The sequence below is a fragment of the Ailuropoda melanoleuca genome, chromosome 9 (assembly GCF_002007445.2).
Source record: "Ailuropoda melanoleuca isolate Jingjing chromosome 9, ASM200744v2, whole genome shotgun sequence".
Classification (NCBI taxonomy): Eukaryota; Metazoa; Chordata; class Mammalia; order Carnivora; family Ursidae; genus Ailuropoda; species Ailuropoda melanoleuca.
The window spans coordinates 22,242,888-22,261,848 of NC_048226.1; the positions used below are offsets into that span (position 1 = coordinate 22,242,888).

General features: G+C 41.9%; 1 long non-coding RNA gene across 1 annotated transcript in view; it reads right to left on the minus strand.

Moving 5' to 3' along the window:
* LOC117803848 overlaps positions 1–18,961 on the minus strand; it is a 33,345-nt gene that overhangs the window by 332 nt on the left and 14,052 nt on the right. Inside the window, exon 2 of the long non-coding RNA XR_004627983.1 lies at positions 13,285–13,419. This is a non-coding gene — a long non-coding RNA (uncharacterized LOC117803848). The remainder of the gene's footprint in view (positions 1–13,284; positions 13,420–18,961) is intronic.

The following is an 18,961-nucleotide window of genomic DNA, read 5'->3' on the forward strand; positions in this document are numbered from 1 at the left end:
GGAAACACAAACATTCAGTCCATAACAGTAACCAAAGGCACACATTTTATTTCTCAGAATACACAATCCTAGGCCCTTGGAAAAATATTCAATAGAAATGTTATGTCTCTGATAAGTTCAAGATAGCCAGTTTAAAGGCACAATGTTCTCATCAAATAACATTTTGGTTTTTTTCACATTCTAATCCAGCAAATGGACCCATATATTGGGCTCTATCTTACCCCAGACCTTAATTTCTCAAGGCTCCTTGGCTGAACTCACTCCTTACAATAGCTTTTTAAAACTTTCTCCTCTCCAAAGATATATCTCCCCTCCGTGTATACAAAGACTTATTTTTTTTAAAAGACTTTATTTATTTATTTGATAGAGACAGAGACAGCCAGCGAGAGAGGGAACACAAGCAGGGGGAGTGGGAGAGGAAGAAGCAGGCTCATAGCAGAGGAGCCTGATGTGGGGCTCGATCCCATAACGCCGGGATCACGCCCTGAGCCGAAGGCAGACGCTTAACTGCTGTGCCACCCAGGCGCCCCTACAAAGACTTATTATGCATGAGGCCTATACATATTTTTTTTTTATCTTGCCCTCATTACAGGATATATAAAGGATATTTGCTGGATGGTGCAAGTAGTCAGGCATTTAACAGACTCTGGGAAAACGGAGATTAATGCTTGAAAACTCAGACTCTGGGAAAACAGAGATTAATGCTTGAAAACTCAGTTTATGAGTCCAGAGGGAGCCCATGGAAATATTTCTATACATTGGGCTTGAAGAATCTTTACATGGTGGATTGAGAACAGCAATGTCAGTCTGATGAATTCCCTGGTTTGCAGCTTGAATGTCTGTGGTGATGGCATCAGGTGTTCCAGTGAACTTTCTGAGGGGCCCACACAGCTGTGGGCATGAAGGTTTCCCATATATAATCTGTTCAGGTGATTTATTTGAAGATTATATCAAGTCATGCAGCTCAAGCTTGCAAGTCCTGGAGAGAAGGGAAGCTGTAATCCTCAGTGGTGGCATATCAGGAGGGTGGGAGAAAAACTGGAAATGTTAACTTGGGTAGTTGTAATAGAATATTTGGGGAAACTAAGAATTGAGGACAGAGAAGAGTACACTACAGTTCTCCACTTAAACCAGAATTTCTGTCTACAGTCACTCCTCTTTTGATTCTTGTTTGCAAAATAAGTTCAGTTTCATTAGATGTGGCCTGGTTATTTATATAAATTCAACAAGAATGGAAATTAAACACATAGGCCTTTATGAGTTTCCTATCCTGGAATTTTTCTTTCTTTTTTCTTTTTTTTATTATATTATGTTAGTCACCATACAGTACATCCCTAGATCTTGATGTAAAGTTCCATGATTCATTACTTGCATATAACACCCAGTGCACCATGCAATACGTGCCCTCCTTAATAACCATCACCAGCCTATCCCATTCCCCCACTCCCTCCCCTCAGAAGCCCTCAGTTTGTTTCCCAGAGTCCATAGTCTCTCATGGTTCATTCCCCCTTCTGTTTATCCCCCCTTTCTTCTTCCCTTTCTTCTCCTACCGATCTTCTTACTTCTTATGTTCCATAAATGGGTGAAACCATATGATAATTGTCCTTCTCTGCTTGTCTTATTTCACTTAGCATTATCTCCTCCAGTCCCACCCATGTTGCAGCAAATGTTGAGAATTTGTTCTTTTTGATGGCTGAGTAATATTCCATTGTATATATGGACCACATTTTCTTAATCCAGTCATCTGTTGAAGGGCATCTCGGCTCCTTCTACAGTTTAGCTATTGTGGACAATGCTGCTATGAACATTGGGGTGCATCTGGCCCTTCTCTTCGCTATATCTGTATCTTTGGGGTAAATACCCAGTAGTGCAATTCCCCCTTACATCAGTTAGAATTCCCCAATTTTATTATTGCCCGAAGACAGTGCAGATGGAGAAAGAAGACAGAGAGTGAAAAAAAATGGCAAAAATTGACAAGGCAGGAAACAACAAATGTTGGAGAGGATGTGGAGAAAGGGGATCTCTCCTTACATTGTTGGTGGGAATGCAAATTGGTACAGCCACTCCAGAAAGCAGTGTGGAGGTCCCTTAAAAAGTTAAAAATTGAGCTACCTTATGATCCAGCAATTGCACTATCCTGGAATTTTTCATGAGGAATCTCAGATTAGACATTTAAAAGCCTGAGCAGCCAGGGAGCCAAGGAAAGAACTCACTGACAGATTTCACCTTTGGTTCCTATATATATGGGTGAATTTCTTTCTTCTGGAGTTCCCTAATTGTTTCCTGGGCCTGCCTGGAAATGACCTTCCTTACTCCCCTGTACAGCTAGGAACTCTGTAAGCCGTGTACCAGGCCAGGTTTTCCAAGAGGCTTTGTAAGCATTGTCCTCATAAAGTCAGCCTTCATTCCTGAAAGCTGTCTGGTCATATCTGATTTCATGCACACCATTCTCAAATATGACATGCTAGTCAGAGCCTTGGGAATATAACAAATATTTCCAATTGTGCCTACTACAAGGGAGAAAAATTCTTACTGAACTTATACAATAGCTGTATTACAACAGAAATAAGGATATTTAATAAGAGATTCTGAGTTCTGGGTGTTATATGTAACCAATGAACCAATGAACATTACATCAAAACTAATGATGTACTATATGTTAGCTAGTGGAATTCAAAAAAAAAGAAAAAATAAATTACTATACACCTCAAAAAAAAGTTTCTGAGTTCTGAAGGAGTCAGGAAGAAAAAGATAAATGATTCAACATTTGCTTATAAAGCTGTAATCTATAACATCGCTGTAAGATTTAGATAGCTTAAAATTTTTAAAAAAGGTTTTTTTTAAATATGAAAAACAAAATATTAAAGAACTAGCAATATTTCAAGAAAAAAATCATAAAAATTATAGTCATTGCTGTGACTTTATTAAAATAGCATTGGTCATGTAGAGCTCTGAAGTATTGGATGGTGACCATGGTTTAACAAGAGACCATGAAAGAAAGAAAAATAGAAAAGTTTGTTACTCATGGGTCCTGGAGGAGTTAACACACAGCATACCTCAAGGGCCTACGTGGGGAGGTCAAAGGAGGTTGCAAGCAGAGAGAGAAAATCGCAAGATTTGGGATTCATGCCTTTATTAGGATCTATGGAGGGAAGGCTTTGGGTTTTTGGGCTAAGGCTGGATCAGTCAATTCAAATTAAAAAGAGCAAGGTTTTAGTAAGCTTCCCAGAGGTCTTATCAAAAGGCTACAAAAGGGGAAGGCCCTGGGAAGCAAAGGGGACTATTGATCACAAGGGCTGTTGGGAGAATCATATAAGGACCTTGCATTTACTTGTGACTCTGCAGGCTGGTAAGTAGGGCACATGCTTGCATGACAGGGGTAGTGTCAGCTCACAATGCTCCAGGCCACAAAAAATGTATGTCAAGGCAGCAATGACATGGAGTAGCTGAGCTAAACTCTCAACAGTGTACCCTATAATGCCTTACCATCAGCATAACAACCACTTGTGGCAGATGAGTTAAAGGATATAATACATTGTTTTCTGAAGTCATTGTAAAGCATATTTAAACAAGGTAATAATAATGAAGACTCTGAGGAATAGACTCACTACTATTTGAAATCTCATTCTTGGCATTGCCCCCAGGTGGATGGCAAGAGCCACAAGAACAAACTGATGACCTTGGAGATTGTAGGAATTTGCTGAAATATTTTAAGTATATTATGCATGACCTGTATATCCTGAGATACTTCTGGAGAGGCTGGCCTATACCTGTCTTGAATTGTTAATGTAGATGAAACAAGAAAGGTCCTGTATAGAGAAGATTCCATTTCATTCAATAGGAAATCAAACACCAGGTGATTATCCATCATCATTTGTGCTAGTGAGCCATGCTCTTGCTGTGTCAGACTCAGAATATAGTGCAGTGTCTGCGTGTGGTTGGTTAGAGTGGCTGATAATTTCTGAATAGCTTTTAATATTTGATCTTGTTGGACAAGGTTATTAGCACTTGTTCCTATACCTGCCAGTCCAGTGATGATGGTCAGTGCCAATAGCATTGAGGATATGAAAAAAATCTCTTTTTGAATAGGCATGAGATGTCTCCAGGGTGAGGTGGCTGGAACAGTAAAAGTAAAACATTGCAATGATAGGGGTCATCTCTGGATAGCTTGTGAATGGGGGAGGGTCATGTGGCTCCTGCCCCCTTGAGTCAAGTCTCCAATAGAATCCAAATGAGGCATTATTTACTGTTAAGAGTCAGTGAGTGTACAGGGTGAGGTCCAATCTTTGTATTCAAGTACAGGTGGTAGAAAGATACTCCATGAGGGGTTAATTTTGTGCTTACCCACAGGTTGCCCTATCTGAGGTATGGATTAAGGATTTTGTCTAGTCTAAAGGAGGCTTAGGGTGTTTTGGAGGGAATTAGCACAAAGGCTGTTCACTAAGAAGAGCAGTGGGACAGACAGTGACATGAGGCTGTAGGTCAGCCCTGCATGGGGACAGATCCTACATGGTTTTACTTGCAAGGCCTAGGCTGTTATCTCACAGGTTTGTATGAATATATTTTCTATATCCAATCTGGCATACTTAACTGGTTTGGGGTAGGGTCATGGTGTACGGCAGGGAAAGACTTATGGATAAGATATGGAGAGGAGTGGAGGTGGCACTTTTGGATATGATGGTGGGGTACTGACAGTGGTGGAAATAATGAGGGAGAGAGTCTGTCATGGATGCATGGGGCAAAACGTGAAAACAGTAATCTAGTACTCTGAACAGCAAGCACAGTAGCAAGAGGTCCCTGACCATAAGGTGTAGGAAGGTCCAGCTAAAGATATCACAAGGAAGTATTTTACCATAGCTAGCATAGGTTAGAATACATTGTTCATCTTGCCATAAGGCGAAGTACCTAGTACTCTCCAGCGGTCAGCAGGGAAATTACTCACCGTTTAGCAATAATTTTGATAGAGGTAGAGTTCATGCAACAAGCAGATAGCAATTTTGGAAAAAAAAATAGGGCTCTGTAGGGTCTCCAGAGTTGATCAAATGGAGGCATTTTTGTAACTTGGTCTTGAGGTTGACAGTCATTTCCTTCCTGGTGCAGAAGAATATGAAGGGGGGATTCCAATTTCCAGTGAGGTTGGGATGTATTGCCTTTTGTCACTCATGTGAGTGGGGGCAATATGGTCTGAAGAGTTACTGTGCTTGAGGGTAAGAAAGGCCAGCTTGACAGAAGGTGGACTTCCCAGTGGAGATGTATGAAGGGTAGGAGTGACTGATTGGTGTCAGATTCTGAATAAATTTGCTAGAAGTCTGGCTCAGAATGCAACTACAAGTATGGGGTCTATAGCCAGTTGAGCAGATCTCAGTGAGCTCCATAAGATCATTAGGTGTGCACCTTGCAAAGGAGCAGTTGCTTGTGACTGAGTTTTTTGGGGACTCCATCCATAATGCATATAGACTGTGAGCACATTGATGGCTAACTGTAGAGACATTTTACAGATGGCAGTTTTACAATCAGAGATTGCCCCATTAAAGTAAAAGTACAATCTTGACAGCACAAGCCTGCCAGCCATATGGGATTGATTTGGTAACATTATTCTCTCAGGATATAATTTCAGGTGTAGAATGAGGAGGGAGTGACTCATTTAAGCACTGCTTCCATTGGAACCATTTAATGTAGAGGGAGGTGAGCTCCTAACAGGGTCTGCCAGCACCTGGTGCTTAGCCAGCCTGTGGTGCAGAAGTACACGTAACTGATTTTATTCCAGCACATGTCCCAGGATAGGGTTAGGTCCAAGAGGTCTACTAGCAACCCTATTATCCAAGCTTCCCACTGTAAGGGTAGCTGCCACAACAAAATAGGGTATGTGAATTTGACTACCTCGTGGAGTTCTTTTTGGGGCAAACAATCTGGATGCTGAACAAAGGAAGATTCTGGTTGCTTTGGATCAAAAGATCCTTCACCTCCCTCTCTAAGGTGGTTAGAGACCTGGACCTCCTCCTCTGATTGTGGACACTAGGTTCCAGCATTCCTTTGTGGATTTCCTTTCCTAATGTGACTGGCACCCACTAGGTGGAGGGTCTCTTTTCTTCTGTGAGATCCACACAGTTCCATTAGCGGGTCCTGAGGCTATAACTTCAATCTCTTGTAAAACTTTTGATGAATTTGGTTTAATTAACCATGATTTATGGCCCAGATAAATAAGATAAGAGGCAGAGTTGGTGGCCTTAGCTTCACTACTGGTACTGAGCCATCATATATAGGTTGAGGAAATCTGTATAATCATGATCTCTAAGCAATTTTGTAAGGATTTGTTTCTTGGGCTCTCTATTATAAGAGGATCATATTGCACAATCTGCCCTTGGTCCCCAACATATAGAAGATACTTAGATGATAAAAAAAAATCTGTACTGTTTTCCAGGGTGGTTGCAGTATGGAGGTTCCTCAAAAAGTTAAAAATAGAGCTACCCTACAACCCAGCAATTGCACTACTAAGTATTTACCCAAAGGATGCAAACAATGAATCAAAGGGGCACGTGCACCCCAATGTTATAGCATTGTATAGCAGTAATGTCCACAATTGCCAAAATATGAAAAAAGCCCAGATGTCCATTGACAGATGAATGGATAAAGAAGATGTAATAAACACACACACACACACACACACACACACACACGGGAATATTACTCAACCATCAAAATGAATGAAATCTTACCATTGGCAACAACATGGATGAAACTAGAGGATATTATTCTAAGTGAAATAAGTCAGTCAGAGAAAGACAAATACCATATGATTTCACTCATATGTGGAATTTAAGAAACAAAACAGATGAACAAAGGGTAAAGGAAGGAAAAATAAAATAAGAGGAAAAAAAGAGGGAGGCAAACCATAGGAGATGCTGAACTTTAGGAAACAAACCAGGTCGCTGGAGGAGAGGTGGGTGGGGGGATGGGGTAATTGGGTGATGGGTATTAAGGAGGGCACTTGATGTAATGAGTACTGGGTGTTATATGCCACTTAAGAATCACTAAATTCTACCTCTGAAACTAATAATACAGTATACATTAATTAAATTAAATTTAAATAAAAGATTTTAAAAATCAAAATGGTAAGGGAAAAATCCACTTCGTGAGCAGATGTGAATTGCATCCTCCTCAAGGTAAAAGAGTGGGGTTTCACTGTAAGTACCAGCAGGGAAGTATTCGGAGAAAACTGGTAGTTTGCATGGGGGTTTAGAGACCTGAGGCCCAGGAGTTAAGCAGTATTAGAGTTTAGGATTTCTGTCCACTTGAGGACCACTTATTGTTTAAAAGCTTGAGGAACACATCTTTGAGTAGGCCATTGTGCCTCTCTGTAAGTAAGGCCACTTGGGGCTGACAAGTTAGGTGGAAACTCCACAAGTTTCCATGGTCTAGAGCTCATGCCCAAACAGCTTGGGAAATGAAATGGGTAACTTGATCTGAATCTATAATACCTGGTGGGCCAATGGAGATCAGCACATGTCTAGTTAAGAAGATTGCATGATGAGAAACAGGGTTTCTTTCTTTTTTTTTTAATTAATATTTTTTATTATATTATGTTAGTCACCATACAGTACACCCTTAGTTTTTGATGTAAGGTTCCATGATTCATTACTTGCGTATAACACCCAGCACCCAGCGCACTATGCAATAAGTGCCCTCCTTAATCCTTTCTGCAGAGAGCGGCCAGGGGGAGTCCTGTGAACAGTGATGATAGTGGTTGCATACCCACTATCTCCAGCAGAGGGCAGCAGTGGCCTGATGAAATCAGTTTCTGTACAGAGGGGTCTGTTGCCCTGAGGCACTTATCTCTGAACTGGGCGCTTTCCAGTTTTGTTTGAGAACAAAGGGAATGATTATCTAAAACAACTTTGGCTAGAGCCGGGCGGGGGGGGGGGGGGGGCCCCCCNTCCTATCAGTGTGTCCTGTTGTTCCCTTTTGGTCTGATGTGGGCCCATTCTGCTAGTGGGTATGGCGTCTCTGGAGAGGTAGTTTTGTTTAGCCCTCAGAGGTGGGGCCTTGGAACAGGCATGTAATTTGAATAAGCAGTTTGCAATGTTACCATGTGCTTCTGGTATTTGTTGGCATATGTATGCAGAGACACGGATGACCACAATTGGCACGTGTGAGCTGGATACTTTTTTCCAAACAAAAGGCACCTCAGACAGGCTTTCTTTTGTCATTGTTCCAACCAGACTGTGAGCCATTGGCTGCTGCCCAGAAGTCAGTGAAAATGTATGTCCTCAGGAGTCTCCTCTTCATGGCCTTTTGTAGAGACAGTCACATTGCCACTAACGCTCCTAGTTGGACAGCGCCAGGAGAGCCGTTCTTAGTAGTGACATGTCCCTAGCAGAATGATATGCTGTGGCCTCCCAGCAGGGCTGCACCGTGCAAGGTGGTCGTACTGCCATCCACCAAGAACAGCTCCCTTTCCATGTCAGACAGCTGGTACCAAGCCCATCCCCCCACCAAACTGCTGAGGGGTCAGCAGTGGGGGTGCCATGAGCTACACCTCCAGGTCAGTGGACAGGGGCTGAGCATGGGAGAAGCCACATCCTCCTATAATCTGAAAGGCCCTTGACGTCAGGTTCAGCACTTTCTTGAAGGTATCATGCCCATTTCAGCAGGGAAGCCTCAGTGGCTGCCCCAGGCCTCTGCTGGGTTGAATCCTTGAACCAAGGCACAATGCACACTTGTGTGCAAAGCAGCACAGGTTGTGAGCCCATTAGGATCTCTTTTTCTAGAAAAGGCCTAGCGGCTTGCCAAAATTTGGCTTTCGAGTGGTAGATACCAGGCTGCTTTTCAGAGAAGACATTTGGTTTAGAACTCCGTGGGCAGCCAATGAAGTGTTTAGTCCAGAGAATCTATGAGGCATAATCAGAAGCATCTGTTGATTCAACTTAGAAATCTGAGCCCAGAGGACTAAGGGCAAGGGCTGCCTGTGGTTCACAGGGGCCGGCCACAAAGCCGTTGATCAAGGTTCTCCCCAAAGGAAAGAAGCTGACATGTAGAATAAATAAGTTTAGAATGTGTTCCCTCCAATAGGTAAAGAGACCTACTATGTGCTGTATCTTCTATAGTGTAGTAGGAAACTTGTTTGTGGGGACTTGATGTCTTACGGTAAGAGTAATTTCTTAGCTCTTAGCTGACCATACTATGCCAAAAAAACTTGACAGCAGTTGCTGCTCTTTGTATCTTATTTGGGGTATTATTTTGTCACTAGGTGTAGCTCTTCCTTGAATGGCATCTTTAGAGCCCCCCCCCATGGTAGAATGTCATCTACATAATATCAAATGTAGCAGTGAGTTAATTTGAGCAAATTTAGATCTTGTCTGCACAAGTTATGTGCAATGACAGGGCTCTTTAAAAAATCCATGGGCAGCCAAATTAAAGATATACTGGGTGCTCTTGAAACTAAAAACAAATTGATGTTGTAAGTAAACATGTTGACTAGATCGAGGACAGCAACGTAGAGGCCTTGAGCTTTTTGAATTTCATCTACCATCCTTAGAACACTGGGAATGGGAGCTTTGGTGGCAGAAACCTATGCATTTAAATTTTGAGAGTCAATTGTTCATCTCCATTAACTGGCAGCCAGTTTTAATACTGGTCAGATGAGGCTATTAAAGGGTGAGGTGGTGGGGCTAATGACCCCAGTCCCATGCATGTCTCTCACTATGGACTGATGGCTCTCTGTACCCATTTTGGCAGTTTTGTGGTGTATTTACTGTTCTCACTGAAGAAGTCAGTTGGATAGGCTCCTATTTGGAGCTCTCATAAGAAAGGCCAGGTATTGGGATTTATTCCACTAGGTGTGTCATGGATGACAGCATCCATGTCTGCGACAGGAAAAGAGATAGTCATGGAGGCTACCACCACAGATACTTATTTTAGATATATGATGCTGACAGACACACTCAGCTTAATTTCTTATATCTTTACAATCTCATCTTCTGTCTTGTACATTGCAGGTGGATCCCTTGGGGGAACTTAGAAGGGTTACCTGGAATTACTGGGTCTAATAGATGCAGAAATGTCAGGCAGTTGTCTGTGTCTCAGTGGACCACAAGAGTTCATAACTCAGTGATTTTCCCCAGGAGGTGAGACAAGCTCCAGCAGCTACTGAGTCCCTAGGATAAGTCTCTGGGATACTGAAAAGCCCAAAGTCTGAGGAAGTTGTTTGAAGCAGAAGAAACCTCAGGACCCTCTGAAGGCCTCTCAGCCACTGGAACTGGACACTGTAGTCAGGCGATCACTTGTTCTAAGGAGAAGAGCTTGTATCAGGGCTCAGATATAAACTTACTGGGTAGCCCCCAGTTGGCAAGGCTGCCAGTTCTTTTTTTTTTATAATAATATATTTTTTATTATATTATGTTAGTCACCATACAGTACATCCCTGGTTTTTGATGTAAAGTTCGATGATTCATTAGTTGCGTATAACACCCAGTGCACCATGCAATACAGAGCTGCCAGTTCTAAAGTGCTCTGCTGTTTAGAACCATCCTGACCATTGTTTCCTGATGAGGATTCCATGGGGGCTGTGAAATCAGGAGCTCTGCCAGGTGAAATGTGGACTTGCCACCTGAGGACTGGAATTGAGGTTGTGGGCTGTCTTGGTATTGTGAATCTGGGAGTCTGTGTGAGCATCTCCCGCATGACACTATGTGTATTCCCTCCAGAAACTTCTAAAAAGTATGGGAAGTCTCACCACAGTGGAGAATTGGAGCCCTGTAATTCAGGGGAGTTCCCTGTAAGAATTCTCTGGATGAGGCCAATTTTTGAAAATAAAATCCAGGTCATGTTGGTTGCTATGTTCAAAGAAGTAATAGACTTATTGGAATATATCAACCTTATGAAAAGGGAGTCAGGGTTCATCTAATGTTTTCCACTGGCTTTAAGTCTTTGTCGTAGTACTTAAGATAGAAGAGTGTGATTGATGCCAAGTCATAAAAATCCAAGTAAGCAGGATGAGAGATTCTTCTTCTGTCTTTAGGGCTTGTGCCTTTGAGTTCAGACTCTCTCTGCATAATGGCACTGGAACCTTCAGGGGCAGCACCCTCTGTTTTAATTCTGGTTGACTTAATCCTTGGCAGCCCTACCTGGGTGATGGTTTGAAGTCACCCATACCCCTCAGGAATTTGGCCCTCAGTTTCTGGGGTGTCATTTATTTATTTATTTATTTATTTATTTATTACTTATTTTTTTAGGTTCTGGGGGTCTTTTAAAAGGTTGTGCCTTTGGGGCGCCTGGGTGGCACAGCGGTTAAGCGTCTGCCTTCGGCTCAGGGCATGACCCGGCGTTATGGGATCGAGCCCCATATCAGGCTCCTCTGCTATGAGCCTGCTTCTTCCTCTCCCACTCCCCCTGCCTGTGTTCCATCTCTCACTGGCTGTCTCTATCTCTGTCAAACAAATAAATAAAATCTTTAAAAAAAAAAGGTTGTGTCTCTTGGGGTCCTGGTAAATACCAGCTAGTTGCCTTATTTCTGTGGTGGTAATAGTTCAGAGCTAGTGTTAAACACCCTTATTAGCCAGTCAGCCAATTTATTCCCCACTGCTGTACAAACTCTTAAAATATTTTGAATCTTGAGAGGTATAAATTTTGAGTTTCAGTTTCTTATTCTCTATTACCCTCCCAGTGATCTGACCTTACAAATCGTTACTGGAAAGTTCTGCAGTGGACATCCCCTGGGGCCAGACTCATAGGCAGCCTCTTCTTTTTCCAGGGTATCTCCATAGACCTCACTGGGATTGGAGGCAGCGTCCACTAGCACAGTGGTGTCAGGATCATTAGGGCTGGCACAGACTGTGCAGCGGCACTGGGCAGTGTACTGGGTGCTTCTGTGGGACATTTATATTTAGTGAGGGGCTCACTAAGTTTCTCCAGTGTGTTAATCTGTGCAGACACCAGGTTCTCAGGTTGCTTATGTACAGCTATTAGATCATATACCACCATATGCCAGGGGTGGGACCCGTATACCATAAATTCGGGAATCAAGTGTGAGAGCAGCATAATATTCAGCAACAGGGAGTCCACAGGCCTTGACTGCATTTGCCTTTCCCAGGAACCATGACTCAAGTGAGGGTGCCCAATCCTACTGGCCAGGGGTCAGAGTCCTGGTGCCTCCTGAAAAAAAATAGGGATAAGAAGTCTCCTTCCCCAACTTCAATGTCAACTTTCCTGCACCTTTATGTAGAACCCCCACTTCGATAGGGGTTGACACTCACTTGTCCAGGCTCCTAACTAACACCATGGGACTCTGAAAATCTTAGCCAGTTTACCTCATAGTTGAAAGCTGGGCCCATCCTTAGAGTTGGGAACACACTGGAAGTGTAACACCCACTGGGAAAATTCACTCTCCCTTGGGTGTCAACAGTTAGAAAACATATCTGCAGAACCTCAAACCAGCCCCAAAGAACAATGCTCGGGTCCAGGAGGACTCCGGTTGCTTTTTTCAGAGCTTGCACCTTGGGACGGAAAGCGGTGGCAGCGCTCTTCATCGGCAGTGTGCAGTAGCACAAAGCAGTGTAACTGAATGGCAGCAGGCAGTGGACCCCTCCCAGATGCAATCACCCAGCTGTGAGAGCCAGTCCATAATGCATTTGTAGCTAAAAAGGTATTTTCCATGGTTGACTACAAGTGTGACTCAATCCAGCATGTTCCTGACATCATTTGTGACTTTGTTAAATTAATATTTGTTAAGTAAAGCCCCCACATATTTGACGGTGAGCTGTGGTTCAACAAAGGACCACAGGAGACTAAAACAGAAGTGTATTACTTACAAGTCCTAGAGGAAGTGCACAGCATACCTCCTGGGGCCACACTAGAAGATTGAGACAGGCTGCAGAACGAGAAAGAGAACCTGGGGCTCATGTTTTTATTAGGGTTTGTGGGTAAAGGAATTTGGGGTTCCTAGGCTAAGGCTATATTGGTCAGTTCAAAAATAGTGGGGTTTTGGTAAACTTCATAGAGGTTTCATCTAAGAGGTGCACAAACAGAAGACCCTGAGAGGTGGGGAAGAATTCTTATCACAAAGCCTTTGGAAAAGTCATGTCAGAGGCCAGTGTCAGTCTGAGGCACTTGCGGGCATGTGGTCAGACCAAGCCAATGCCAAGGCAGCAATATCACAAGGCAGACTATCTTAACTCTTAATGATCATTCTCATCAGCTCGTTTAATCTCATGCAATTAAATCTTGGTCTGTTTGATCTTGAGTTGGCAGTGTTACGAATCTATCCATTAGGATTCTGGAAATTCTTACCCAGTTCAGTGGTATGGTTTCTAAGTTGTTAGAAAACTGTAATCCAGAGTACTTGTCAGAGTCTTTTCCATCAATTTCACTGAAGAAGAAGCACTTTTGGACTCTAGTTGATTGTGAAAGCTTTCAGGAAAGCATCTGTGTGGAAAAAAAAATGTCTGTGAATGACAAAACAATTAAAATGGCCCTGATTACACATGTGATGACATTTCATCAAGTGGCACACAACATTTTTTTTAAATGAATTATGGGGAAGCTAAAATGGTGGTATAGTAGGATCTTAGGCTTGCCTTGTCCTTTAAGCACAGCTAGATAACTATCAAATCATTCTGAATACCCAAGTAATCGACCTGAGGGCTGACATGACAAACTGCATAACTAGAGGGAAAAAAGAGGCCATATCTAGGAGGTTAAGAAGTACAAAGGTGTGTTTGGGGAAGATGGATCACTGGTGCCACAGAAGGGAGAGAGCTCTGGTGAAGCATAAAGGCAAGAGAGAGCGGAATGCACAGGGATATGCATAAGGAGAACACTTCTCCATAGCTATTGGCTGGGAAAATGAGAGGTGCTGATTTTTGTGAGTTTTTGCAACCAGTGTGGCTCAAAGACTGAAGTTTTAGAGGTTGGCAAACTTGGCTGGGATAGAGATCTGAGAGTGACGTCCTATTCCTAGAAAGAAGGCAGGCAAGCAAACTTGGCAGACAGTACCATCTGAGGATCCCCTAAGGCACATGGGGAGAAACTATTTGTTTTTCTTGGAGGGAACCTATGAGAGGTGGCATTCTCAGAGTCACCTCTCTGGGGACAAAAGAGCTGGTGGGTGCCATTTCCCTTACTCGCCCTTCAGCATAGGCACAGAGACATCTGCTATGGGTGGCTGAATCAGACACTGGCTGTTTAGTTTGCTTTGCTCCAAATCCCATGCCTTTGTACTCTGGTGCAACTACTTCTTGGTCAAATCTGCAATATTCCCAGCATGGTGAGATCCTCCCCCAGAAAACCAGTGCAGATCCCTGCTACACCAGGTCCCTAAAGTTTAAAGTTTTTTAAAGTCAGCATGCTTGGCTGGATAGAGGCCAAATTGCCTATGCTGCTCCAGGTTGGCAAAAAACCTAGAGGCAGGCAGAGTGAAAATAACAATCTGAAAAATGACTGGGAGGCACAAGGGAAAATTATTCACTCTTCCAGGAGTGCTTCCCTGAGAGTAGCAAGCCCTTGGAGTCCCCTCTCCAGGGACAAAGGATCTGGCTGAAACCATTTCCCTCCCCCACCCTTCAGCATAAACCAACATCAGTAAACAGCATAGTGACAACACTTCTTACACCAAGTCTCACCCTTATTTTTCTCTGGCAAGTGTGACTCACTACTGGCACACTGGACTTCTTCCCTAGAACACCAGCAGAACCCCTGCACACAGCACATCAACTGACCATAGAGTTCTGCAAGGCTTCAGTTCTAGTGGAAATAGCATCAGTTCTCATTTAATAAGCAGACTATCCATGTTGATGCAAGTGGTGGGTATTCATCCTTCCTGATGGGCTAAGTAATATTCCATTGTATATATGGACCACACCTTCTTTATCCATTCATCTGTTGGAGGGCATCTCAGCTCCTTCCGCAGTTTGGCTATTGCTACATCAAAAACAGCGATCCTAGAGAGGACTTTCATCTCTAGTCACCATAAACCACAAGCTGAGCCAGTAGGGAGACCACCCTCTACCTGACCACCCTGAAAAGGACTAGAAGGTTCAGGCTGTCTAACATCCTAGGGGAATATAGAACAGCTTATGCCCCCAACAGGGACAGCTCTTAGGGCAGTGTGGGCCATGAAGGGACACTGGGGTGGCACCCAGTGTGACCTGGGAGCTGTGGAAGAGGGTGCATGTGCAAGCCCATGGCTGCTGGCAGTTGTGGAGTCACAAGGCTCAGAGACACTCACAGGTCCCCTACCTCCTCCAGGAGAAGTGCAGCTGGCAGGAGCCATGGGATTTGGCAGTCTGGCACACAAAGAGCCTGTGCCCATGACTGGGCAACAACTGTCATGGCATTGTGACCCTCGAAGGGTTTCTGGGGCAATACCAGTGTGATCTGAGGGCTGTAGAAGAGGGTGCACCCATGAGCTACATCAAATTAATGATGTACTATATGTTGGCTAATTGAACATAATAATAAAAAAGAAATTTAAAAAAATAAGTAATTGCACAAGTATGCAATAATATATGTACAAGGATAAGTGAAGTATTGCTTATACTAATGAAATGAAAAATTATCTAAATATTTTCCATAGATAATCAGTTAAATAAAAAAATGGTGCCCCACAAAAAATAATAATAAAACACAAGCAGACCAGAGCACACCTAGCTAAAACTCATTCACAAAATTATGGCCAAGGTCCAAACTCTGCCCAGTGTAGGCAAGAAGAGCCTCTGCAGATGACTGACCTGAGGCATATGGCAGCCAAAACACAGCAGGAAAGTGCACACAGCACACACCACAGAAACCCTGAAGCAACAGGCCCTGGACAGAGTATGAACTCTTCTTCATAAGGCCATTACTCTCAGGAGCAGGAAATATAAAAGTTTTTCAAACACAGAGAAGAAGACAGAGACCTAGACAAAATGCCAAGACAGAGGAATTCATCCCTGAAAGAACAAGGAATGGTCATGGCAAGAGATCTAATCAAACCAGATATAAGTAATATGCCTGATAACTAATTCAAAGCAACAATCACAAGGCTACTAGCTGGGCTTGAGAAAAACATGGAAGACATCAGGGAGACCCTTACCACAGAGATAAAAAAGTTAAATAACAATCAGGCAGAAATGAAAAATAAAATAACTGAGATTCAAAACAGACTGGATGTAATGACTGCAAAGATTGAAGAAGTGGAGAAATGAATAAGTGATATAGAAGAGAGAATAATGGAAAACAATGAAGCTGAACAAAAGAAAGAGAGAAGAATGATGGCTCACTACAGTAGGCTTAGGGAACACAGTGACTCGATCAAACATAATAACATTTGTATCATAGGAGTCCCAGAAAGGAAAGTAAGAGAAAAGAGGGCAGAAGATTTATTTGATGAAATTATAGCTGAAAACTTTCCTAATCTGTGGAAGGAAATAGCCAGCCAGTCCAGGAGGCACAGAGAATGTCCATCAAAATCAACAAAAGCACGCTAGGAGCCTGCTTCTTCCTCTCCCACTCCCCCTGCTTGTGTTCCCTCTCTCGCTGTCTCTCTCTACCTCTGTCGAATAAATAAATAAAATCTAAAAAAAAAAAAAAAAAATCAACAAAAGCAGGCCAACACGAAGACATATGGAACACTGGGTGTTATACTCAACTAATGAATCATTGAACACTACAACAAAAATTTATGATATACTACATGCTGGCTAACTGAACATAATTAAAAAAAAGACATACAGTAGTTAAATTTGCAAAATATAGTGATAAAGAAAAAATCCTAAAAGCAGCAAGACAAGAGAAGTCCCTAACTTACAAGGGAAGACCCATAAGGCTAGCTGCACCTCTCTTCACAAAAACATGGCAAGCCAGAAGAGAATGGCATGATATATTTAAAACGATGAATGGGGAAAATCTGCAGCCATGAGTACTTCATCCAGCAAGGCTGTCATTCAGAATAGAAGGAGAGATAAAGAGTTTCCCAGACAAACAAAAACTAAAGAAGTTCATGACCACTAAATCAGACCTGCAAGAAATATCAGAGGGGACTCTTTGAGTGGGAAGGAAAGACCAAAAGTGACAAGACTAGAAAGGAACAGAGAAAATCTCCAGAAACAACAACAACAATAACAACAAACAAACAAAAAACAAGTAATAAAATGGCACTACATACATATCTATCAATAATTACTCTGAATGTAAATGGACTAAATGCTGCAATAAAAAGTTATAGGAGGTGAGAATGGGAAACAACAACAACAAAAAACAAACAAACAAAAAACAAAGAACAACAACAACAAAAAAAACAAGACATATCTATATTCTTCCTATGAAAGACTCATTTAAGACCTAAAGACACCTGCAGATTGAAAGTGAGGCAAACAATGGAGAAACAATTATCATGAAAAGGGACATGAAAAGAAAGCTGGAGTAGCAGTGCTTATATCAGAAAAAATAGACATTATTTTACTTAGATGTTTTATTTATTTATTTGAGAGAGACAGAAAGAGCAGGGGGAAGAGCAGAGGGAGAGGGACAAGCAGACTCCACTCTAAGTGCAGAGCCCAACAAGGGGCCTGATGTCATGACCCTGAGATTATGACCTGAGAACAAACCCTGAGTTGGACCCTTAAATGACTGAGGCACACAGGCACCCCAGAAAAACTAGATTTTAAACCAAAGAGATTGTAACAAGATCTGTAACAAGAGATTACAAAGGCACTATATCATAATAAAGGGGACAGTCCAACAGAAGATCTAACAGTTATAATTATTTATGCCCTCAAATTGGGAGCACCGAAATATATGAAACAATGAATAAAAAACATAAAGGAATTGATTGGTAATACTACAATAATAGTAGGGGACCTTAACACCTCACTTATAGCAATGGACAGATAATTTAAACAGAAAATCAACAAGGAAACAATGGCTTTGAATGTCACACTGGACCAGATGGACTTCACAGATACATTCAGAACATTTCATCCTAAAGCACCAGAATACACATTCTTTTCAAGTGCGCATGGAACATTCTCCAGAATAGATCACATACTAAATCATAAATCTGGCCTCAACAAATACAAAAAATTAAGATCATACCATGTGTGTTTTATGATCACCATGAAACTTGAAGTCAACCACAACAAAAAAATTTGGAAAGACCACAAATACATGAAGATTAAATAACTTCCTAATAAAGAATGAATGGGTCAACCAGGATATTGAAGAAGAAATTTTAAAAAATACATGGAAACAAATGAAAATGAAAATCCAACAGTCCAAAACCTTTGGGATGCAGCAAAGGCAGGCCTAAGAGGGAAGTATATTGCAATACAGGCCTATATCAAGAAGCAAGAAAAATCTAAAATACACTACCTAACTTTACACCTAAAGCAGCTAGAGAAGGACCAGCAAATAAAGCCTAAAGCCAACAGAAGAAGGGAAATAATAAAGATTCAAGCAGAAATAAAAGATATAGAAACTAAGAAAATTATAGAACAGATCAATGAAACCAGGAGCTATTTCTTTGAAAAAATAATAAAATTGGTAAACCCCTATCCAGATTTATCAAAAAGAAAAGGAAAAAAGGACCCAGATAAATAAAATCATACATAAGAGAGGAGAAATAACAACCAACACCACAGAAATACAAACAATTAAAAGATAACATTATGAATAAACATATGCCAACAAATTGGGCAATCTGGAAGAAATGGATGAATTCCTAGAAACTACCAAAACTGGAGCAGGAAGAAATAGAAAGTTTGGACAGACCCATAACCAGCAAAGAAATTGAATTAGGAATCTAAAATCTTCCAACAAAAGTCCAGGGCCAGATGGCTTCCCAGGGGAATTTTACTAGACATTTAAGAAGAGTTAATACCTATTCTTCTCAAACAACTCCAAAAAATAGAAATGGAAGGAAAACTTCCAAACTCCTTCTATGAGGCCATCATTACCCTGGTCCAAAACCAGATAATGACCCCACTAAAAA